Source organism: Stegodyphus dumicola, chromosome X1 (genome assembly GCF_044657685.1).
Source record: "Stegodyphus dumicola isolate Sdum_Otavi_A_Nest chromosome X1, ASM4465768v1".
Classification (NCBI taxonomy): Eukaryota; Metazoa; Arthropoda; class Arachnida; order Araneae; family Eresidae; genus Stegodyphus; species Stegodyphus dumicola.
In genome coordinates, this window is record NC_140780.1 from 167534314 (window position 1) to 167558660 (window position 24347).

General features: G+C 32.7%; 1 long non-coding RNA gene across 1 annotated transcript; it reads left to right on the forward strand.

Moving 5' to 3' along the window:
* Positions 1–485: 485 nt before the first annotated feature.
* Positions 486–22824, forward strand: LOC146993354 (uncharacterized). The gene is made up of 2 exons (XR_015038357.1): positions 486–535; positions 20599–22824. It is a non-coding gene; the product is annotated as an uncharacterized LOC146993354 (long non-coding RNA).
* The last annotated feature ends 1523 nt before the right edge of the window (positions 22825–24347 follow it).

A 24347-nucleotide genomic window follows, 5' to 3' on the forward strand; every position in this document is an offset into this window, starting at 1 on the left:
TTTCGTATGCCTTTCGAGTTTCATTATGCAAAATACCTAAATTTATGCTAACAAAAGGTAATACAAGACACTCTGATGGTTCTGATGAAGTCATACATGTGTGCTGATTCATTGCAGTTAGCAATATTTCTTGAAATGTATTGGTCCTGAAATCAGTTTCTCATGTATTTCAAGGTTTTGAAAAGAAGTAAAAAAAAGTATCAAATTGGTTAAAATTTATTCAAAGGGGTTAAAACAAAAAGAGCGGCATTTATCTCATGTACATATTTTAATTCTTTTAGAACTTGTATTTTAGAACCATCAAAAATTGTTTTCAGATTTGTTCATTAAATAGCTTCACAAAACTCACTTCATTCTCTGACGACTGAAAGTATTAAATTATATTGCTTGTATTATTTGTTACTGTACTAAAAATGGTCTGCCTTAATAGATGTTGTGTATTATTTATTTTTAGATTATTATATTAGATTAAGTTTATTCTTATAGGAAAAGAAAAGTAATAATGTATATATGTGCAAGATAAGTTGATAAAAAGGTAAATTTTTTTGATTGTTTACTTAAAACTTAAAATTTATATGTATAAATTGATTCACATATTTGCATTAAACTGAATATTTTTAAATACATTATCTTAGAATAATAATGTACTTATGTAGAATTTACTATTATTTTACTTTATATACATACAAATATATTGCACTATTTCAGATTTCCATATTTAGATAAAACAGGCCAAGCATTTTTAGACATCTGTAAATAGTATAAAGCAAAACTCTTACAGAAAAAAAAAAAAAAAAAAAAAAAAAAAAAAAAAAAAAAGAAAAGGACATTCGAAGTACAGTTCTTATACTAGAAATTAGGTGCTTTGAACCTGTAAGTTCTTTTGATAAAGTTAATGACAAGACATAGTGCTGCCATTTATTTCTTAAATAGAATATATAAATATGTCATCTATTACTTGAATATAATATATATATATTAATATATAAATATGCTTGAATATAATGTATAATTATTTTCAGGAAAATATTTTTTTAGAAAATATTCATAACATTATAATTTTTCTAACAAAAATAATCATCTGTTATCATACTTCAATACCATAAAATATATTTGGAGGTAAAATGACTTTCCTGTATAACGTTTTATTTTTGAGCTTATGGGGGCAGGATATGATAATAAAACAAATACTGCATAAGTCATTTGTAAGCGATTATTTTCTATATTCAGAGTGTGTAATCAGTCACATATATTCATAAAAAATACCTTAGAATTATCTTTATTATAATTTTGCACATATCCCCCTCCTTCTTTTCAATATTAAATATAGGAGAGTCAATTGTGTTTTAATAAATCATCTATCAAAAGGTCAAAAATTTTCACGTCTTTATATTAAAATTTGAGTTCTTCTAAGAATTTAAAACAAACCCACCCACAAAAGTTTGCTGTAGAAACCAAAATTATGATAAAAAATTTCTAAACTTTTTTTTTTAAGGAGCTGGGAGGTTTGTTTACATTCTTTTTCAGCAAGACTTTTTCGAGACCAGACTCAAAAATGTATGTATGCATGTATATCTGTGCACACACACATATACATATGCTACATGAACACTTACATCCGTACATACAAGCATATGCACATACATTTCTGAATTAATCTCCTGAACACACTCTTTATGTATATAAATGCTTCTGTATGCAATTTTATAGAAATATTTAGCTACGCATGACAGAAAAGTTACACAAGGTTTTAAGACGATTTTTCAATTTCGTTTCATAAGAATGTGATTTTACTGCTTGCATGCATGATTTATTTAAATCTGTTGATAAGAATTTCAAGAAATTTTGATTATTTGTGTAAACTCCGCATCAGTATAAAATGATCAAACATTAGCAATTTAAAACAAGAAATAATATTCAGATATATTTAAAGTTCTTTATTTTATATAATGTTTTAGATATCTATCAAAGAATGATAGTAATTAGTCATCAAACGAAATAAAAAATAACTTTTTCTTGACATTCTAGCACTACACGGAAAAGCAATTCACCCTTCCGATAATCAACACAAATGTAAACAAACATCTCTTTACGACTGGTCGGGATGCGCAGAAATCACGAAAGTGTCTCTGCGCAACTAGTCGTACGTTTAGCATTTTTACCATGTTTCAGCTAAACGTCCGACGTCGTACGGGTAGACCAAGGAGGTTAGAATAGAAGGAGGGAGGGTTCGCAGTTTCCTCCACTATCGGAGAATGAAACTCCACGGAACAAGCGGCGTCCATGTTTGTTACTTCAAAACATTGCAATACGGTAGTGAAACGTACGTGTTTGTAAGCTGTTCTATGCATGAATTTTCCAGTAAAAATATGTTAAATTTATAATGAAATGCTTCGCTATTGTTAGTTTTTTGTTTTAAAGTTATAAAAGTGATATCTGTAATTTACTAAGTACAGAAAATCATTAAGAAATATTTCGAAATCTAAATGCATGTGCATAACATTAAAGCCTTTACAAATTATGTTTCTGCATAATATCAAGAATTTGTTTAGGTTTCATTAGCAACTTCTCTGGTATACTTTCCAATTGTTTCTTTAAGAAGTGATATTTCTGATTTATTCGCAATATTATTATAATTTATTAAAGAATAATTTTTACCTGAAATTAATAGCAGATAATTATCTAAAAAAATGGTAACATGTTGCTTTTTTTTTTTTTTTTTAAATGAAAGTATTAAATAAATTCTCTTCACAATCAACAACCTTATATCATCAAGAAAATAAATCTTAATAAAATAAAACAGATTTATGTGAATTCAATGATTTCAGTTTATGCGCGTTTCATATTTATGAATCTCAAAGAAATTACCTTGAATTAAACTGAATTACAGAAATATACCTATATAAATTTTTGGATATATCTTTTCACATGTTCAATTGTGTAAATATTTTACTTACGTTTATCGCTATACTGCCCAGAAATTTGTAAGCTTATGCAAAAACATTTTAACAACAGAGCAGTTTATCTTGATCAAATGCACAAATTATATTCGTAACAGTTCACAAAACTTAAGAATGAATAATAATTAATACATAAGGAAAAGCGTTGCTTTATTTAACACCTTTACAATTCATAAAAATAGTAACAATTGATTTCTTACTTTTCATGAAAATTATAAAACGAATTATCTAAGCGTTCAAATTATACAGCAAGCATATAATCCTAGCATATATCATTGTATGTTAAGGAACGAAGATACCAGCTGTAAGAAAAAGCATTAAAATGTATTGTATTTAACATGTTTCGATTATTATTAAGTCTTTTTTGTCACATCTGGAAAGAAAACAACATGACATTGTGACATTTTTTAAACATATTTATGAAATTACATAAAAAAAAAAAAAGAAAATACTTACGAGTGAACAGTAATGCCAGGAATATTTTTCGAAAATCTATTTGTGCATCCATATGCAATATAAGCAGACATGCTTCAAAAAGAAAAGGAAAAAAAAAGTTACAATTACAGACTTCCTTGCACAAGTCACAGTGATAACAGTAACATGGCCGCCAAGCTTCACCGTTTGAGTTGAACCTTCCCTCCTTCTATTCTAACCTCCTTGGGGTAGACACAGCCTGAAGTTTACACCAAGCGGTATAGATAACAACGCCATCTGTGACTTCGATGTGCAAATTTAGGGAATTAAAATATTTAATAATTAAAATACAGCTTATTCAAAGTTTTAAATTATTAAATAATCCATTTCAAAATGTACTATAGAAGGGTAAAATACAGTTTTCTTAATTTTCTTCATTATGCTACAGAATAGTAACAGAAATACATTTTAATCAGTAATTCCTTAACCCTATGTAATGCATGATATCCATTAGGTATCCAAATAATGTCAAATTTGGAGCTTACCACTTTGGAAAGGAAGGAGATCATGCACATGCGTTAGATAGCTAATGTGCATCAAAAGTTTTCCAGATGTAAGTGCCTGGAAACAGGAAGCTTACACTTCAGTAGCAATACCTAAGAACCCTTTTTGTAGTTTCTGGAAAGTCTTTGGTATTTACCTCGAAGGTGATAGGTTTCTTGACTATTTCTTCAAAAGATCAGTGGTTCGAAATAGAAACTGCAGTGCAAAACTATGGTAGCCGAGATATACACTCAGGTATTAATTTAGTGAAGAAAAACGTGGAATCAAATTCAAATTTTTAAGGATTTTCTGAAATACGTTTAGAATAAAGCTCTCTTTCAAAGAGATTTTTATAATTAAGACTATGTTTCAAGAAAATTATATATACGAAATGCTTTTTGTAAGACCAATGATAGGATTCTATTTACTTCATTGAAACACCTATTTTGTGGAGCAACTTCACTTTATTCCTAATGAACTATTAATGTGTTGGCATTATGTAGATACTTATGACACTTGCATTAAAGTAATCGGGATAATGCATCTGTGCCGTCACACTGGGTAGCAAAATTTGTAGGCTTTAGACAAGTAATGAGCAGCAAAATTTAGAGATGGAGGAATTTTTAGAATCTAGAGGAGGGTCTGGCCAGCAAAATTTAGGCACGGACATTTCTTTTTAGAATTTAGTGAAATACTGGGCAACAGGATTTAGGACTTTCAGAATTGCACTAGGCGGCGAAATATCTCGCTCCGGCTCTGTATAAGGCTTATAGAATGTGGTAAAACATAAGTTAAAAGTATTCCTATCAAACACAGGAACAATAAAAATAAAGTTTAAAAGCTGCTAAACCTTTCAAAATTTTAAATTTAGGAAGACTACAGTACACACTCTCCACATTTCTTAAACATTCAATTTGTATACTTTCCTCAGATGCCTTTTTAAGAGTATCCAAGTTTCCAGATTTATGTACAAACCTTTCCAAAAGTGAAACGTGTTCGGAATCGAAAAGCGAATTCTAAATGTCAAAAATTTTTAAAAATGCACGTTGCCATACAGTGACATCGTCTTATTTACACCAAAAGGAAGAAAGAACATGTTCAGACAAGTTTAGACACTTATTTTCCTATAACAATTTTTACTAGATATCGATGTTGCTGGCTCAGGCAACATATCAGCTCTTACCACCTCTCATACAGCTTCCTCATCACAAACGTTTCCTTTATTTGTTGGTCAGCCTTCAGAGGTTGAATCAGACTTTGGCCAACCCTCTCCCATGTAAAGATCTACAATCCTCATCGTCGCCCTATCCTCACATACCCTAAAAAAAAAAAACTAAGGTACTTACTGTAGTAAAGTAATCTTTATTTATTTATAATTTTGCATTTATAATGTACAGAGTTTGACTTTCTTTGACAGCCTAAACATCAAACTTCCAACAGACTTATGCGAATTATCTATGTGTCAGAAATTAACGATAGGGACTTCAAAAGGTTAAAATAACCTTTTTATCGCATCAGTACTTTACACAAACGCATGTCGTGTGCTTAAAAAATAACCGCCATTTGTAGCTATGAATCTTAAAGTAACAAACAAATTCAAATCTTAAACTAAGCCTAGTAGTCAGAGGCTACACAATTGATTTTAAATTCTAAGTTGGCTCAGAACTTCTCACCAGGATAACAATTAAACTATCGGCCGCAATAACGCAAAGCCGGAAAAATCTGTTTTCGACACACCAGTTCTTTTCCTTCCTGAAAGCACTTTCTTCAGAAAGGTATAGAAGAGTTCCAAAGAAAGGGTTATTTTATTTCTGTAAACATGCAGTTGATTTTATGTCTTGTCCAACAGCTGTTATATTATGGTGAAATTTGCGTCGAGTAAGGACATCATAATTTTATTCAGTAAGAAGCTTTTCCAGTTTAACTGCGCCCCTAGCTTGAAGGATTTTTATCTTTAGTGTAAATATAACGCTGCCATTTTTAGTCCAAGAGACTATGCTGTTCAAATTTTGCCACCATTGCAGAAGAGATATTAACAACTTCTGTACATTGCAACGTAAAGTTCAAATTGAGCAATCTTTTGAATGTAAACGAAGTTTAATATTTTCCATGAAGTATGTTTGTTAACTGTTTTGTAAAATTAAAGTGTTCTGATATTGTTTATGGCAAATTTAAAGTTAGGAAATCATAATAAGCTGAACTGGCTTTCCATCCAATACATAGAGATTTAATGAAAAATTAATCTTAGAATATTAAATATACAGTCTTGAAATAGACTGTTGCTGAGGTCTAGGTGTCTAAGTTGTTAACAATGACAGATTTGGGTTAGCAAGTAGTCCGTGACGCACTGCTCATTTTTGCACAAACTTCCAAGCATCAAAATGCTGTGAGCAGGGGTGAGAAACTGAGTTTAGAGGAAGCAAAATGTTAAAAAAGTTTGATGAAATTATAAATGCCAAGCTGGAAGGGGTAAATATTAATATTTCATCGCTAAATTATTTTTCCTTCCAGATCCCAGGAAGGAGATGGGATATGATCTAAACAGTAATGGAATGAAATTTGAATAAGGAATATTTCAACTTTTGTACTATCATCCACAGTAACAGAAGGAGAAATTCTAATAATTAACTGGGGACAGGCCCGCACCAAGCCTAATCGGCGCCGTCGTGCAAATGTCTAGCGAGCGCCTTTATGCAATGACGCCTTTTGCTTTTGGTTAACATTTAAAATGAAGCATTATAAACATAATAATATGTAAAAACAAAAAAAATTACATTTTTATCTTTTGTTTAAATATTCAAACATTTTGTGCTTTATTAAAACCCACACTCAAACATATTTATTGAAAAATTATGCATATATTTATGTTACAAAAAGCCACCTAACCGGTATAGCGGTTAGCGTTGCTGACTGCGGTGCCAAAGTGCCAGGGTTCGAATCTCGGAGAAGGCATGGATGTTTGTAAAGGTATATTGTCCGTGCGGCATGGGGGGCATTCTAAATATGCGCGGCGAAAGTCCTCTCGAATGTTGGTGGTAGAGGGGAGAGAGACGCCGAACCCGTCCCCCAGGATGCTCTTCATCAAAACTGGGGGCGAAGCTGAGCCAAATCGCACTGTTACCTGTAAGGTGCTCAAGGCTGTTGCCAACGACAGGCGTAACTTGCGCTTCTTTCCGTGGTTCCAGTAACAAGTTATTCGAAAGAAACAAGAATTTCGAGAAATATTAATTTTTAAAGTGTATAGAAATGATCCAAAATTTGACCCTATCATGTCTCTATATATTAATAAAATTCAAACTTAAAATATTATGCTTCAGTACCTTGAAGATAAAAATTCTAAATGAAACAATTAGCTTATTAGGAAATAATATAGAGCAAATTATTTTAAGTAAGGTCAAACAGGCAAAGTATTTTTCTATTTTACTTGATTGTACCCCTGATGCCAGCCATCAAGAGCTGTTATTAATTTGTATGAGGTATCTTAATTTAGAAAATACAGATATGAGTACTGAAGAAAGGTTTTTAGTATTTTGTGTTTCAACAGATACGACCGGTGAATAACGAACAACATTCTTATTAATGACTTAGAGGAAAATGTTTTAGACATTAATAATTTACGCGGCCAAGATTATGACAATGGTTCAAAGATGAGAGGTAAACAGTTTTCGAGTAATTATGCTCAAATCGCTGATTTTCCAAATTAAAAATTAACCTAAGTTTAACATAATATGTAACTGCACTTACCTTTTTTTATGTAGAAAAAACAATAACAATAAGCAATAACAAAAAAGATAAACGTTGTAACAAATTACTATTATTACAACAGTAGACACAAAATAAAGATTAAGCAATTTGTCGAATGCGTCTTACATACTCATCGGCATCACGTATTTTCACGTTCAAATAAGAGACGAACTCATGTCCTGGTTATAGCTTTCGGTCAAATAAGACAGTGTGCTAGAAGAAAGAGGCACTCAGACCTGGCAAGCTCGAGGCAGCCTTAGCACAGTTAAATGCCCCAATCCCTAGAAGTGATCCAAGAAGCCGCTAACCTATCGGTCGAGCCAACGAGCTAAGACTAAGCTGAGTCGACAGGAATATCCAGCAACTCACATTGCACGTCCCCGTTCTGGAGAGATGGTAAAAACACCTGCCATCAACAAGGGCCCCAATGCCGGACAGCAGAACGAAATCACTTAAACATTGTCAGACAGACCAGGCCACCAATCCGGCCTGCTAACACTACATCATGGTATATAGATGCCGGCTTTAGGCGCCCCCAGGGGAAAGCAATAGAAGGATATGAATATACAGTTTTGAGCCTCCAGGCGCTACCTGGAAACCTCAAGCAGTTTAAAGGCTTCCTGAATTGGCCAACTCCACCGACGGGGGTGTTCCTCCCCGGACAAACATGAATATCTGACTATATAGCTGAACCGGAACGGACAAGAACGCCATATGATCCCTGTCGAGTCTGAAGCAGCCATCGCTAGCGATGACTCCTGTTCTTTGGAAACTGATTTTAAACACCCGTGTCCGAGACTGCCTAGGTACAGATCTTAATCAGTAGCTTCCCAGGTTTTACCTGAGTCGACCCCGGAGGGGCGTTCAAATAAGACAAGAATTTTCTTGTTCAGACAGGCAGCGAGACGAACTGCTTGTTTTAATGATTGCCCGGCGTCTTTTTCACTCAGCGCCGTCATGCGCCGCACGACCTTGCACCTATTGTCGGCGCGGGCCTGACTGGGGGAAAATTCTCAAAACTAAAAAAATGCCGGAAAAAGTTTAAAATGAAGGTTAGTTTATGTTGAGATATTTAAAGGCATGGAATATATGATTTGAATTATTAAATTACATGAATTAAAATTTTAATTAATGTATTATTTCTATATACTGCCTTCAATAAATAATTTGCGATCATGAAGATCTTAACAAACTTTACAAAATACTGAATTTTAATTTGCTCACTTTAAACAATAACTGGCTTTTGAATTCCCAGAAAAGTGAAATGCAACTATTTTTGTGTTTGGAATTATATAAAAAATTGTCAGGATACTCTTAGGAACTTTTCTCTTTACTTATCTGATCGGAAAAAATTCATAAAATTCTTTTTTTCATTTCAAATCCGTACCGCCGCAGTTTACTTGTTAAGTTAGCATAATTTCTTCACTTTTACATTACGACAACAAAAAATATAATTTTCTTGTACCTGTTCACATAAACATTTGTTTACATAGATGCCTTTATAACTGTGTGCATATATAATATCTATATATTAGAAATTGTAGAAAGCTCGCCAAAAAGTTACCAGGAGCTGTGGCTCCAAGAAAAGTTTAACACGTTTTTTAAAAAAACAATGTCGTTGAAGGGAATGTCATTGTAATCGGAATTGTTTTTACATATTTTAACACCTTAAAGTGTCATTTTGTGCGGACGCGTCGGGAAATTGGAACAGAGAATTGAGACTAATAAATTTTCTAAGACACTTTGTCTATTTAATTAAAAAATTTTGTAGCGCAAAAGTTTCAATTTTCTGTTTCGGCGAAACGCGTAATAGAGTTAGCTTGATTCCACTTTCAATTAGAAATTTCCCTTGAAAAGCCAGATCGGACTTTCAACAATGATTGAAGCATAACTATGATTTTAAGGATCTGCATTACAACTGGATGATTTCAAGTAACGAACTAGTTCTAAAAACTGTAAATTCACTCAAAATAGACCATATCCAATGCTACGACTTTGAAAACCTCTATAGTACTCTACCACTTGAAGAAATATTTACAAGCTTACTTGCTCTTCCAGATTTATTTCCGCAAATTTCTACCATTATTAGCAACGAAAAATGGCAACTTTTGCTCTCCAGCGTACTTTTCAGCTAATTTATCATTTTCCGCTTTATATTTTTATATGATTATGTTGCTTTATGTTTTAACTTGTTCCATCGTTTGTTTTTCCTATGTTTTAACTTTTCAAGTGTCACATCGATAGGTATTTTACTGTATTTTTTGCCATTACTAGTTTCCAACGCTTAGTATTTTACTGTGTTTAATTTCTCGTGTAACATAATTTTTCACCCTTCAATGACACTGTTTTTTTAAAAAACGTGTTAAACTTTTCTTGGAGCCACAGCTCCTGGTAACGTTTTGGCGAGCTTTCTACAATTTCTAATATACTTAATTTTGCAGCATATTGCGCAAAAAATTATCTAGACCCAATTGGTCTTACGGTACTGTACTAACTACCTTGCTTGTTAATATTATTTCTTTTTCGCAGTTATAAGCGCAAAAAGTTTCAGTAAGTTTAGATGTGTTTAGTTTTTTAAGTTTTTAGGTTTTTAAGTTTTAGCTAATAAGTTGCCGGAAACTGTTTACAGTTCCACTTTTAGGATAGGTTATTCTTCCTTCCAAAAAACACTGTAAAGCAGGCTAGCTCCCTCTTTACTTTCAATTACTGGCTCAAATCAATAACATAGAAATAATTAAATGAAGCAACCAGCTTTGAAAAACCTGTGAGGCTAATGCTACTCCTTCTCCTTCTACTTCTTGTAAAACACAATCACTTTATTTACGAAAGACTTACAATTGCATCTATCAAATTACCTGTAAAGAATGTTCCCTCACGTATATAGGTCAAACAAAAAAACCTCTCAACCTCAGAATGAATAATCATAGATCTCATACCAAAAATTTTAAAATAAAAACGATAATAGCACAAAAGATAGTCAGCATACAGCAATTCTTGAGCATTATAATTTACATAATTTTAATAACATAGAAATTAATGTGCTTGATATTGTACCAAACACCAAACTTAGACTGTTTAAGGAGTCAATTTACATACTTAAAAAAAAAGTCACTTTAGCCTTACGGACTAAATGCCTATCTTAGTAATACCACCAATAGACAGTCAGAAATCTCTTTATATGGACAATTCAGATTTTTTAGCAATACTACTACCAAAGGAACTAGAGGAGGTGATTCCAAAAACGAAAAATTTTTTTCAACACAAGATCTGAAATTAATTATTAAAAATCTTAATTCCTACCTTGAACATAAAGAATTCGCTAACAATGCCATAAAACTTCTTCATACCTTTAAGAATACTACCTTATGGAATCTGATTAAAATAATAAATCAACCTTCTCAATGCTTCCAAATAGTCAAGGATCTGATTGTTGACTCCTGCTATTTTAAACTAAAAAATAGTAATTTTTTTCACAAAAAACTTTTTGTACTATTCAGTTCAAGCACCCTTCTTACGATCAGCTAAAAATACCTAGCATATTTAAAAAATTTCAACACTTGGCTTCCTGACCAACAACTTCAAATTAAGCCTTGTTTTAAATTTGAAAAAACTTTAGGTCAACTTGTTATCAACCACCACGTTATACAAGAAAATAGCAAATATAATTGCCTAATACCTGTCTACAAAAAATATGTCGATCCTTTCCACCAACATGTTATTACTGGAGATCTTAATATCATTGAAGATATAGAATTGCGAACCCTTATGTAACTTGGCACCAAATTTCGTCCTACTTTCGGTATTAATAAGCACTTTTGCCTCAAACAATTCAATAATGATCTTGATAAATATATCATATTAGCTAGTAATAGATCCAATTTACCGACTACAACTTTTCTTGAATGGAAAGCTGCACTAATTAAAGAATTTCAACAATTGCTTTTCAAGTCACCTTTTTTCAACTCTTTACACAATAAAAAGCATCTAGAGGATCTTATTCAAAAACTGCAAGATAACTTTATCATCACGAAGATTGACAAAGCCAGCAACAATTTTAGTGTTATTTGAAAACAATTTTACTTCAACCTTCTGCATAATGAGTTAAATAACACATGCACTTACCAAAAATTACTACCAGCACTAAGATTCTTCTCAATAAATTTAACGCACTACATAAAAGAATTAAAATACATCCCCAGAAATATAACAACAGGTTTGCCAATCTCTATGCCCTACCAAAATTTCATAAGTCTCCAATAACATTCAGGTTCATAGCTAATAGTACCAAAAGTCATCTTAAAGAAATAGATTATCTTTTTGCACAAAAACTTCAAATGATACGTGACCTAATTAATAACTATGATTTTAAGGATCTGCATTACAACTGGATGATTTCAAGTAACGAACTAGTTCTAAAAACTGTAAATTTACTCAAAATAGACCATATCCAATGCTACGACTTTGAAAACCTCTATAGTACTCGACCATTTGAAGAAATATTTAGAAGCTTACTTGCTCTTCCAGATTTATTTCCGCAAATTTCTACCAATATTAGCAACGAAAAATGGCAACTTTTCCTCTCCAGCGTACTTTTCAATAATTTTATTCAATTTAACAATAGCATCTTTAAACAAGTGCAGGGAATTCCAATGGGAGGTAATTTTTCAAGTTCTGTCTGTGAATTATTCCTTTTCACAAAAGAATTGACCTTTGTCCGTTCACTCAGTACAGAAGAACATAAATTTTACCAACACATCTATAGATATATTGATGATGTCATTGCATTTAATAACTACAACAAAATAGAAATTGCTAATATCTATCCTACGCGCTTAAAACTAAATTAAACAAATACAGAGCAGCATAATGTAGTCTACCTTGATTTACATATTATTGATTACAATTTTATAAAAGTTTACGACAAAAGAAGAGAATTTAATTTTTCCACACTAAAATTAACCAACTGGAATTAAAATATTTCCAAAAGAGTCATCCTTAACACAATTTATTCACAGCTACTCAGAATAAAAAGAATCTGCAATACTACAAAACACCTTCAAGAAGAAATACTATACTTCGTAACTATCTTGAAAAGTAACCTAATTCCTCATAAAATAATTAAAAATACATTAAAAAAAGCTGGCATTAGCCTTACCAATTTTTAGATTTTTTGAGTTAGATAGTGATATTTTATGCTTAAAGCCCAATGGGACGGTATAAAGCTTATTCAGAGAATCTATAAAAATGTACAGATTTTTCTTGTTACTACATTTTCTTTCCTCCAAAAAATTTTGGCACAATACTTTTAATACTATAGTTTAAATAGTTTTAAATTACTTTGATGGCCAATTATACTACTTTTATTAACAAATCGGGCCTTTTCGTTTTTCATAGTAGCTTGATCGCCCTCTAGCTTGAAGAATTACGACTTTTTATTAACAAAATGACTGTTTTTTCCTTTTTACTCTTACTTTTGTGGCCATGTTGAGTAGTTTTAGCTGAATTTTCACTTTAAGAAACAATTTTTTTCTTCAAACAACTTGACTGACGCCATTTTGAAATCTTTCCACGTTTTTCCGAATTTTCCGATCCCCTTCGAAAATTAGGGACGAGTTACAGCTAACGGACAGTCTAATCGTATTGGCTGATACCCAAAGACATTGTGCCCCCCCTACTTACGTCACACGACAAGTGGGATAACGCTAAAGGACACAGAAGGGAATTACAACCCCTTTTCTACTTAGTTTTACGAGGGAGAGCTTTTCATAGCCACAGGTCTGTTTTTACTGTTTCTTTTACTTAAAACCTTTTTCTTGGTCTTAGCAAGACCCACTATGTTAGTTTTCATTTAAATTTAATTTCAGATTTCTAAATTTTATAAAGGTACAATTCTTTAAGCTTGCAAGTCCAGCCCGTAAGTTGTTGTATATTTGGGACTAATAGCAGACTGCTATTCATTTTTATTTTTATTTTTATCTTGATTTTTGATGTAATCGGAATTGTTTTTACATATTTTAACACCTTAAAGTGTCATTTTGTACGGACGCGTCGGGAAATTGGAACAGAGAATTGAGACTAATAAATTTTCTAAGACACTTTGTCTAGTTAATTAAAAAATTTTGTAATGGAGTTAGCTTGATTCGACGTACAATTAGAAATTTCCCTTGAAAAGCCAGTTTGGACTTCGAATTCCGCTAATTTACCATTTTCCGCTTTATATTTTTATATGATTATGCTTGTTTTATGTTTTAACTTGTTCCATCGTTTGTTTTTCCTATGTTTTAACTTTTCAAGTGTCATCTCGATAGGTATTTTACTGTATTTTTTGCCATTACTAGTTTCCAACGCTTAGTATTTTACTGTGTTTAATTTCTCGTGTAACGTAATTTTTCACCCTTCAATGACATTGTTTTTTTAAAAAACGTGTTAAACTTTTCTTGGAGCCACAGCTCCTGGTAATTTTTTGGCGAGCTTTCTACAATTTCTAATATACTTAATTTTGCAGCATATTGCGCAAAAAATTATCTAGACCAATTTGGTCTTACGGTATTGTGCTAACTACCTTGCTTGTTAATATATATATATATATATATATATATATATATATATATGGGCTAATTAACCATTTACCGCTTCTTAAATTTTAATATTTATTTTAATTTCTGCCTAGATCAATTGATTGTATTTTACTGTATATTAAATCTACTTTATTTGTTTAGCTTTTTATTTTACCTCATTCAAATTTATTTGTTTTTTTAATGTGTTAAAAATTGTTTAATTCGTTTAGCATATAGCTTGCTTTTTATTAATTTTACTTGCAAATATTCAAATATTGTATTTTTCTCCTCTTACACACATTTCATAGCAACTAAATATGCTTATGTTGAAGTTTTCACGGAGCCACAGTTTTTGGTAACTTTTTAGCGTGCGTACTAAAATTTATCTAATTTCCTTAATTATGCAGCACAATGCGCAAAATTTTGACCACATAGGTCTTATTTCGTTTGTTCTTACAACTTAACTTTAAATTATATACAGGGGGATCTTTTGTAAAGTGACAGTGTTTGGAGCGCCCTGTAGCGCGATCTAATAGCCGAAATGGCACCAAACTTGGTATTTAGACTAATCAAGACATGGGACATCAAGACGAACAATCGTACAGTTAAATTATTAATGTTTATTTACTACATTAACTTCACCGGTGAGGAATTGGACCACATTCAATGTGAGCACTGTTCCCAGAAATAACACCGTGCATTCTGTGCACAACGTTCTCCACAACCGCATGTAACGTATCACGAGGAATATTCCGCCCTGTCTTTGTTATGTTATCCTTTAGAATAGACAAATTTGATACTCCACCGACATAAATATTATTTTAAATCTCAATAACTTCAGTTATTGAGATTTCAAATAACCCCAGAGCCAAAAATCTCATGGCGTGAGGTCAGGGGAACGAGGCGGCCATGCATCTGGAAAACTGAGACTTATGACTCTATCATCACTAAAGTTTTGGCTCAACAGATGATTTACCTTATTACTAATGCGTGGCGGAGCACCATCCTCCATAAAGATTCTCTGTTGGAGACGGTTTCTTTGCTGAAGTTGTGGAATAACAAACGTTTGCAGCATTTCGTGGTACCTTTCTGCATTTATGGTGCACGTTTGGGGGTCCTGTCGGAGTGATGGTATCAAAAATGAATGTACCAATTACGAATTCGGCTGTGAAACCACACCAAACAGTGACTTTTGGGGAATTTAATGAGATTTCGTGCACGGTGTGGAAATTCGGCTATTTTGTGTGTTTACGGATCCATTGAGATAAAAATGGCACTCATCTCTCCACAGAATGTTCCATGAGAAAGCATCATCAATTTCTACCCTGGCAAGAAACGATAGAGCGAATGTCACTCGATAGAGCGAATATGAAGATCTCGAAAAATATGAAGGTCTGCAACTGGCTCACAAACCACCATGACCTAGATACTAATTTGTTACTGCAAAGAACCCGAATTTCGTGCATTTGTTAATGATAGCTAAAATCACATAGTTACAGGAAATCTGGAAAATTTTCTGCTACTTTCAAGGAAACTGATGAAACTTGGAACTAAATTCAGACCAGTCAACGTATAGTGTTGCGTGACCCCAACTTGTCAGCAACAGTGGTAGTGACTGCTATGAACTGTAAATTACACAAACTCGTAAGAAGGGTTTAAATCCCTTTTTATTCCACTTTAGAAATAACAGCTGCGTTCACTTGACGCTGGCAAACTACGCCGACCCGGCGGTTTAACAAAACAGAAATGTGAAACTAAAAATAAATGACAGGATGAATAAATAACGAGATCACTACCTACGAGGCTCTAAATTCGTAACTAACTTAACCGCGTTCTAAGATACAGTTGAGATTCAGCAAGCTTACTGATTAAGCAGTTGAAGATTCAACGAACTGCCGAAATAGGCACACAGGCCGAAACGCGCGGTTCTTAAAATTTCTACCTAGCAACCTTCACGCTCGCGATTCAAAAAGCACACATACAATCTCGTTTCCCTTCTATTTAAACTCAACTTACTTCTGCTAAAATTTGAATATACTGCGCGTTCTACTACAATTTACATACTCTGGCATTGGCAATTCTAGGGGAAAGTAAAGGCTTGACAGGAAAGATAGCTTAAAATAAATGTTAGTTAAAATAAATATAAACCCTACAAACGTAATTGGCAAAATATTTTGCCTCAATAGTGCTGAAAAAAATATCAAGGAATTCATTATTAAAGCAGGATAAGTATCAATCTTCCTAATACTGCCTTCTTAGAATGGAAAGAGGAGGTTTTTAAAAAAAATTAAGCATTATAAGAAGTTCATGTCTGAAGGCAGTTTAAATTGGAATGCTATCAAGAATAAAATACAAGAATTTAAACACAAATTTACGATCACCAAAATAGATGAAGCGAGTAATAACTTCAGTGTTATATGAAAGTAATTTTCACAGCCTACTAATTGAAGCAGAACTTAATCCGCCAATTACTTACAGAAAAGAACTGAAAATGAAGTCTTTATTATCAACAAACTTAAAGATTATGAACAAACTATTCAATGTAAGCTTAAAATTTCTACTCCATCTGACTACAATACATTTTCTAACCTTCATATTCTGCTCAAATTAAATGACACCACTTAAATTCAGATTAATTGCTAATGACACTAAAAATTACAATTGAATATTGAGTACTTATTTGCTCTCAAGTAAACTAGACAAACATCACAGTTTTTGTTGGACCATTTATAATCACCTTTCAGTTATTATTGCTCTTAAAAATCTAGATATTAAAGAAATTAACTGCTATTTATTTTGAATTTTTTTTTTTTACTATGCTTCTTCCATTGAAAGAAATTTACAATAATCTACCACTACTTAGAAATTTTTTATCTGCAGTGCTTACAGTTTTAACAGAAGACAAATGGAAAGGTGTCCTTAATTGTGTAGTCTTTTATAACTTATTGAATTTGTAATAGCGTTTTTAAACAAATAAACTAAAACTTTATGAGCAGGAACTTCTCATCGCAGATTTGTAGTCTGCACTTATTTACCATAGAATTACAGTTTCAACAGTCACTGGATAAAACTAATTTAAAAATTTTTGCAAGTACCTTCAGACACAAAGATGATATCATTGCTACCAATAATTTTAAAACAGCAGGTAAGTGTCAGTAGAAATAACACAAATTTGCCCCTCTTGCTTAATTCTTAATAAGACCAATACAAGTCATCAAGGAATTGATTATCTAGATTTGCATGTCATTAACTACAAGAAAATGAAACTTTTTGATAAAACAAGAGATTTTAAGTTCCCAACTATTAAACTAATTAAGTAACACACCAACTTATTAAGAAAAGTTGTTGGCAACATAATATTTAATTAAATTACTTGAATAAAAATATTTGTACTGAAATAGATTACTTAAAATGTTAACTAATTTTACTTACGCAAATTCTTTGAAAATAATATTCCTACTCAATTTATTAACTTTTTCTTAAAACTCCTGGCATTAACTTTCAAATTTAAGCTTTTAACTAATGTGTTATGATAGCATTATTGGTAACCCTAGAGGAGGGCTATTAGATAAGGATGCGTTAATAGATTTGAAGACTTATATATTTTATATTTAATCAGTTGAATTATATTACTGTATAAACTTCTGGCAACTATCCTGTTAATAACAAGATATTTTCGTTTCAAAGTCCCAAAATCCACTATTTTGGGTGAAGATTTTTGCTTGTAATACTCCTTATTTTCTGTTTCCTTGACGTTTAGTCAGAAATAATTTTAAATTATTTGTTTTAAATTCAAAAACTTTAACGGCATTTTTAAAATTCTCTGCCACGTGATACATTGAGAACAACTTTCCAGTCAGTTCCACCCTTTCCTGTAGAAATATAATTTTCTTGGTCAACAGCAAAATCAGAACGCTTCTTTTTTACAATATTCTAGCCAATTCAGAATCTACTTATAGCGAGCCTAGAATTAGTTGCTAAAAGAAACTCTCCGTTTATCTAATACCAGCTTTACCCGTGGCTTTGCTCGCGTTGATGTCCTTAAATAAGTTTCAGCTCCGTGTGAATTTAAAAAATACACTCCGCGTAAAATTTCAATAGATACTGCCCTTCTTCAATACCTACAAGCCGCGAATATTTTGTATTTACGCCTGACCAAAGGGTTATTTTAAAAAATAAAGAACATTCGAGCGCCTTAAAATGATAAAACGATAGTTGATATATCACACAGTAAAAGGTAAAAAAAATATAAAATGTAAATGCTATTTTTCAAGCAACAGTAACAGAAATATATAACACGAAGGAACAGATCTTTAAAAAATACGAAACAAAACATTAAATATATTACAAAAGTCGAAACGTTGATAACAGTTTCAAGTCGGTAAGTTAATTACAGTTTTAAGTCGGTAAGTCAAGTTATTAATTTTTAAATGATTTATCACGGGTAAATCCGTGAACTTCGACCTTTTCGACAACCCAACAGTCGACCAGATACCAGCTACCCCCCGTCGCTTTCGAATTGCAGCCCGTCAACAAAGAGTTAACAACAGCAAGCGGGGTATTGTTTCATCTGCGATTAAGCTGGAAATAATTTAAGCGACAAAAACAGTTCCACCACCATTGTTCCTATCATTCCGAGTGCGACACGAGTTTCTAAATTTCGAGAAATTTGGATAATTAGATCGAAAGTTATAGTTTTGATCACCAATTTATTGGACCCACACAGGAACACCTAAGAAAAAATCCCTAATGTTGCTATTGAGTCTCATTCAAATTAGCGTTTTCAGAGTTTTTAATTAATATCTCAGCTGATTAAAGACGTACGAAGATGAGAATGGTATTGATGGATTCCCGAAGAACGTTTGGAATCAGAGGAGATATGGGTCTCGAAATTCAACCAATCCCCGTTCCATAGATATTTTTAAAAAATTAAATTGTCGCGTAGCCCAATCTCTTTAATAGGGAAAAACCCAACAAAGTAAGTGAAAAATGTAGAGGCAAAGTAGTTTTTAATTAATATCTCGGCTAATTAAAGTCATACGAAGATATTTTATAGCCTATAACCTTTTCTAATATATCAAAAATATTTCTTGAAAATTTCATGTTGATCGGTTAAGTAAATTATTGTTGAATTTAAAATTTTATGACTTGGAATTTTTTTAATTTTTCAAAAGTTAATTTTATGTTTTGCATTTTCAAAAATTTTGTTGCTCTAACGCTTTTTCTCTCAAAACGGCTTCTCTATCGCTCCGCCTTTTTCTGTTTCAAGGAGGAATGTGTAAGATAAAAAATATGAAAGCAAACTTTTAATTTTAATTGGCTATAATCTCTTTTATTTTTTATTTAATTTGGAGACTTCCTTTCCCTCTGTCTTAAAAATAGCGCTATAAGTCTAAACTGCGTCATTCAAATTAATCATGCGATCCCACGTAACGCTTAATGCAGATGCCACTTGATCAATTCATCAAATTGTAAACCAAAACTTAAAACTGAAACTTTTGACTCCCTCCCTTCTTATTCTAAACTGATGCGTTACGTTTTCGCTTCAGCTTCTCTCTGTGCACTGTTTGGACGTAATTTCGCTCTGCTTGCTTGCTATCACAACAGTTATCAAAAATGTAAATGTTCTGTAATAGGCACGAGCAGAGTGTCAAGTGAATTGTGGTCACAAATGTGAATTTAAATAAAAGAAAAAGGAATTTAATCCGGCTCGACTTGCTTCTTTTCTATATGGGTCAGCGATCTAAGCATCAAGTATTTACGCCATAACTATATCTGCGCTGTAACTTCATAGTGTTTCTATATCAGTGCTTCCAAAATTGCGTTTTTGTTATTTATTTATTTATTTTTTTTAGTCGTTCAGGATTGGATTACATGCTATTAATGTGAACGAAACATTTATTCCTCAGTTGAATTTCTGTAAAATAGTATCTGCAAATTCATCTTTCTAAAAGTTAGTTATCATCGAGTATTCAAATAAAAATGTGCTAACAATATATATATATATATATATTATTTATGATAAGGAAAGATTTTTCGTATATCATCTCCAAGGAAGAGAAGTTTAATTAAAACGATGAGTTATTGGAATAAATTTTAGTCAGTATTTTAAAGCAATAAATGTAGATATCATATATATTTACATATTCATGAAATTCTATTAAAACAAGTCATTTACTTATTATAAAGCAACCTAGATTTTCTTATTGTAAAGCAATGTAAGATGGACTTTCTACATTAGTACACGTAGAAAACTGACAAAATACAGTAAAATAATAAAATAAACCTCCTCAAGATATAGGGAGAGTGTGAGCTAATAGTGGGAATTTAATAATATCATCTGGAAAAGACCTATGTTAACACAAAATTCTATGTTTCAGGTGGAACTGACTGCCCTGCAAGCAGCCATTCGCTATGCTTTGAAACAGGCTACTCATAGCATTGTAATATAGAGTGATTCCGCTTCAAGACTCGCAGCAATAGCTAGAACTCGCAGTAGAAGTCCTTCACTTCAAAATATGCAGAGTATGCTGCTGAAAAGATACTTGGGTGCAAGACTGATCCTGTACCTTGCCCACACAGGAGGCCAGGGCAATCTGCTATGTTAGCAACATGCTGCAACACACTGCATGTGAAGGTGGTAGCCAATAATGTCTCAAGCATGAAGGAGCCAGTGGGATTCCTTGTTTTTTTTTTTTTTTTTCTGAATTTAAAAAAAAAAAAGATTTGGCAATGGCTATAGTGTCATTAGGTTCTATCGATGAAGCAGACTTGAGAAATGCGCACTGCCCTGTCCAAGTTTCGAACAACAGACTATCCGATTTTTAGTAGGACGTACAATTCAGTTACACCATAAAAGTAGTCGGAAAGGAGGGAGAAAATATTTTATACGGCTAAGGTCTAAATGGCAAGAGCCTTGGGATTTAGCAAACAAGGGGAAGAAGGCTGTATCAATATTTCTCAAAAGTAAGCGTATAAGGTATTTCTCCCGCCTTCTTTAGCATTTTTCATTGCTCATTTTTCACGTCTGCTGCTTCCAAAATAACCTAATGTCTCTACAGTGGCACCCGAACTAAAAAAAGGGTGGTGGATGATGATTCTCCACTACTAGCGATTGTGTCCCCTAATCCCCAGTTGTTCTTTAAAAGGGGGGTATATAAGGTATTTCTCTTGCCTTCTTAGCATGCCTTCGTCATGTACTGGTGGACACGTTCGACGCGTATTCGAGAGATCCGTGTTTCGAGTCTCCACGAGGGTATTGCTCAATTTTCAGCTCTCCTGCTTTGAATCAACATAATTTCTCTACAGTGGCGCTCGAACTAATAGGTGGTAAATGATGACTCTTCAACACCAGGACTTGGCGACTGGGTCCCCTAAACCTCAGTCGACTTCTAAAAGGGGGAGTATATAAGGTATTTCTCCCGTCTTCTTAGAATGCCTTCTTGGTGTAGTGGTCAGCTCACTCGACGCGTATTGTAGAGGTCCGTGGTTCGATTTCCGGCGAGGGCATTGTTCATTTTTCTCTCTCTCAGCATAAAAAATCCTAATGTCTCTACAAGCGAAGGAGTAATACGTAGTATCTCACATAGCTCCTCACTGGACATAAGCCCTTCTCATCGTACCTGCATCGCTTCTAATAACTAAAGTACAGGGGGATTCACAGCGCTTTGCATAAGAATGCAGAAATAAAACTGGCTTCCATTTACGTAAGCCTTCTTGTGAACATTTTCGGGCTTGTACAGTTAGTGTTCTAGAAAATTAAACAACATTGCAGAAACTTGAACATATCATGAGTTAATGCATAACAGTCCACGTGACGGTTACGCATTCGCAGCATTAGTTCCGTATGTATCCCCTTTTAAGACAGTAAACTTTTGCATGGCACGCTGTGATTCTTATCCTTCTTGCTACTCAGCATATTTTGTATTTTTAGTATACGTAGCACTATAACACACTTTGGTACATTGAAACACTTGTAAGGTAAAAAGAATAATATATGCTTTAAAATGTAAATGTACGCTCTAAAATGAAATTTACGCTTTAAATGAAATAAACATATGCAGTAAAATGAATGTTAGCATTAAAAATGAATGAAACTTATTCCATAAAATGCACTGTAATGCTTTCTTACGATTTAATATAAGATATATTATCCTGAAAATGAAATGTATCGTATTCTTTCATAAGTTACGCTTTAAGACCACTGTCTCAAAGAAGAACTGTAATCGTATTCCAGTACTGAATATTATTGGTAGCTATATATTACCTGTTCTGAATATGTAATTTGCATTATACTTGTCTTTGTACCCTAAGGTAGGATAATAGTGCTATGTAACTGCACACAATAACAATGCGTCATTATCTATGTGTCTAATAATATGTCATTCTGTATGTATGTAGGTTTTTGCTTATCAGTGCCTGGTTATGTGCGGCATTTAATCAAATATTACTTCATTCATATTCGTGTTATGCATAGCTTGTAATATAATTTAGAATCTTTCCTTAATATTGCATTAAATTTCATGAAAAATGGCACATAAGTGGGTTTTAATGGACGAATGAAAATGTATATTATTAAGAACTATAGTGAATGGAACTTTTTGTTATGTATGTAACTGTATTATTTTTCTGAACATGCAGTGATAGTAATGCATCAACATATAATAATTCATACACATAATATGTTATCAGCATCTACGAGTACGTTGATGTGATCGATATGATCAAGAGTACACTCTTGACTTTATCTATGTACACATCGACCTATTTTCACTTAAAAAGTCAAAGAAAATTGACAAAAATCCAATTCTTCTTACTCTTGTAAAAAGCGCCAAACAAATAAGTGGGCGATTCTGCACTTTAGCAGCGAAATATTTTCTAAGTGCTTATTAGCTAAAATCCCGATTAGAATTTTCCGGAAAATGTCATATTACATGTCTCATGATCTCTCTTTCTCTGAGACAAAATAATCTGTGATTCGAACTGTGTACTTTTCAGATTATTGCTAAAGTCCTATCTAGTAACCTTTATCGCTTTACCAAAATGTCGCCAAACTACCTGTTACCATATTCCAAAGATTAGCCAAATTATTATATACATTATTGCAATAACTTATTATATGCATTAAATTATTATTACATATATAAATTGTAATTCAGAAGTCAAACAACAAAAATCAGCGTTATATTTTCAAATTTTCACAGGACTAGTTTCGATGGTTTTACCGAACCACCATCCAGAGCTGCAAAAGTGCAAATGATTATATTATTCATTGTATTATATATATGTTACTGTGAAACACCGAAATCTGGAGAATGTCGACTTTCACCGGTGAATGTCAACATTCACAGTCGCTTGGTGTATGTCCGAAATATTTTCCAAATACTCTTATTTCTAACTTACACCGGTGAATGTCGACATCCACCATGTACTAATGACGAATGTTGAATATATAAGAATATTATATTCTCTTTTCCGTAATTCAGTCGCGAAAAAACGCACTTGAGACTTAAAATAAGAACATAAGAACTTAAAACACACAGTACATTCAAAATGAGAAAGGAAAGTAATAGAAGTTAAAAAATTACTAAATTATGTGGTTCAAATCTTATTTATTGCAACAACTTAAACTATTATGACACTTTGAATTGCACAAGAGGCCCTTGCTTTTTTTACGACTGCATTTATTTGTGGAACACTTCCTTTTGCAATGACAGCGTGTACATATACTCCTCTCTTTTCGACCTACACCATAGAATATCTGTGGTTGTCGACATACACTGGTGAGGGTCCGAATGTACAAGAATGTAATGCAATATTCGATCTTTCACCTACGTATTTGGTGAATGTTGACATTATCCGGTGAAAGTCGACATTCTCCAAGTTCGGTCTTTCACGGTAACATATACACAGCATCGAGGTTTGCCGATTTCGCCTCAAGCAAAGATTTCCGGTTTCGGATTCCGGTGTTAGAATGACTGTTGCTGTAAAATTTCAACAGCTTTTCTTTATTTTTCCGTATATCATACACAATCGTATCTCAATTCCATACGATTCTGCTATAAAATGCACCTACCTCCGTCTTTTGCAGAATTTGCACTTTTTGCATTACCGTCAATACAACGTGTTT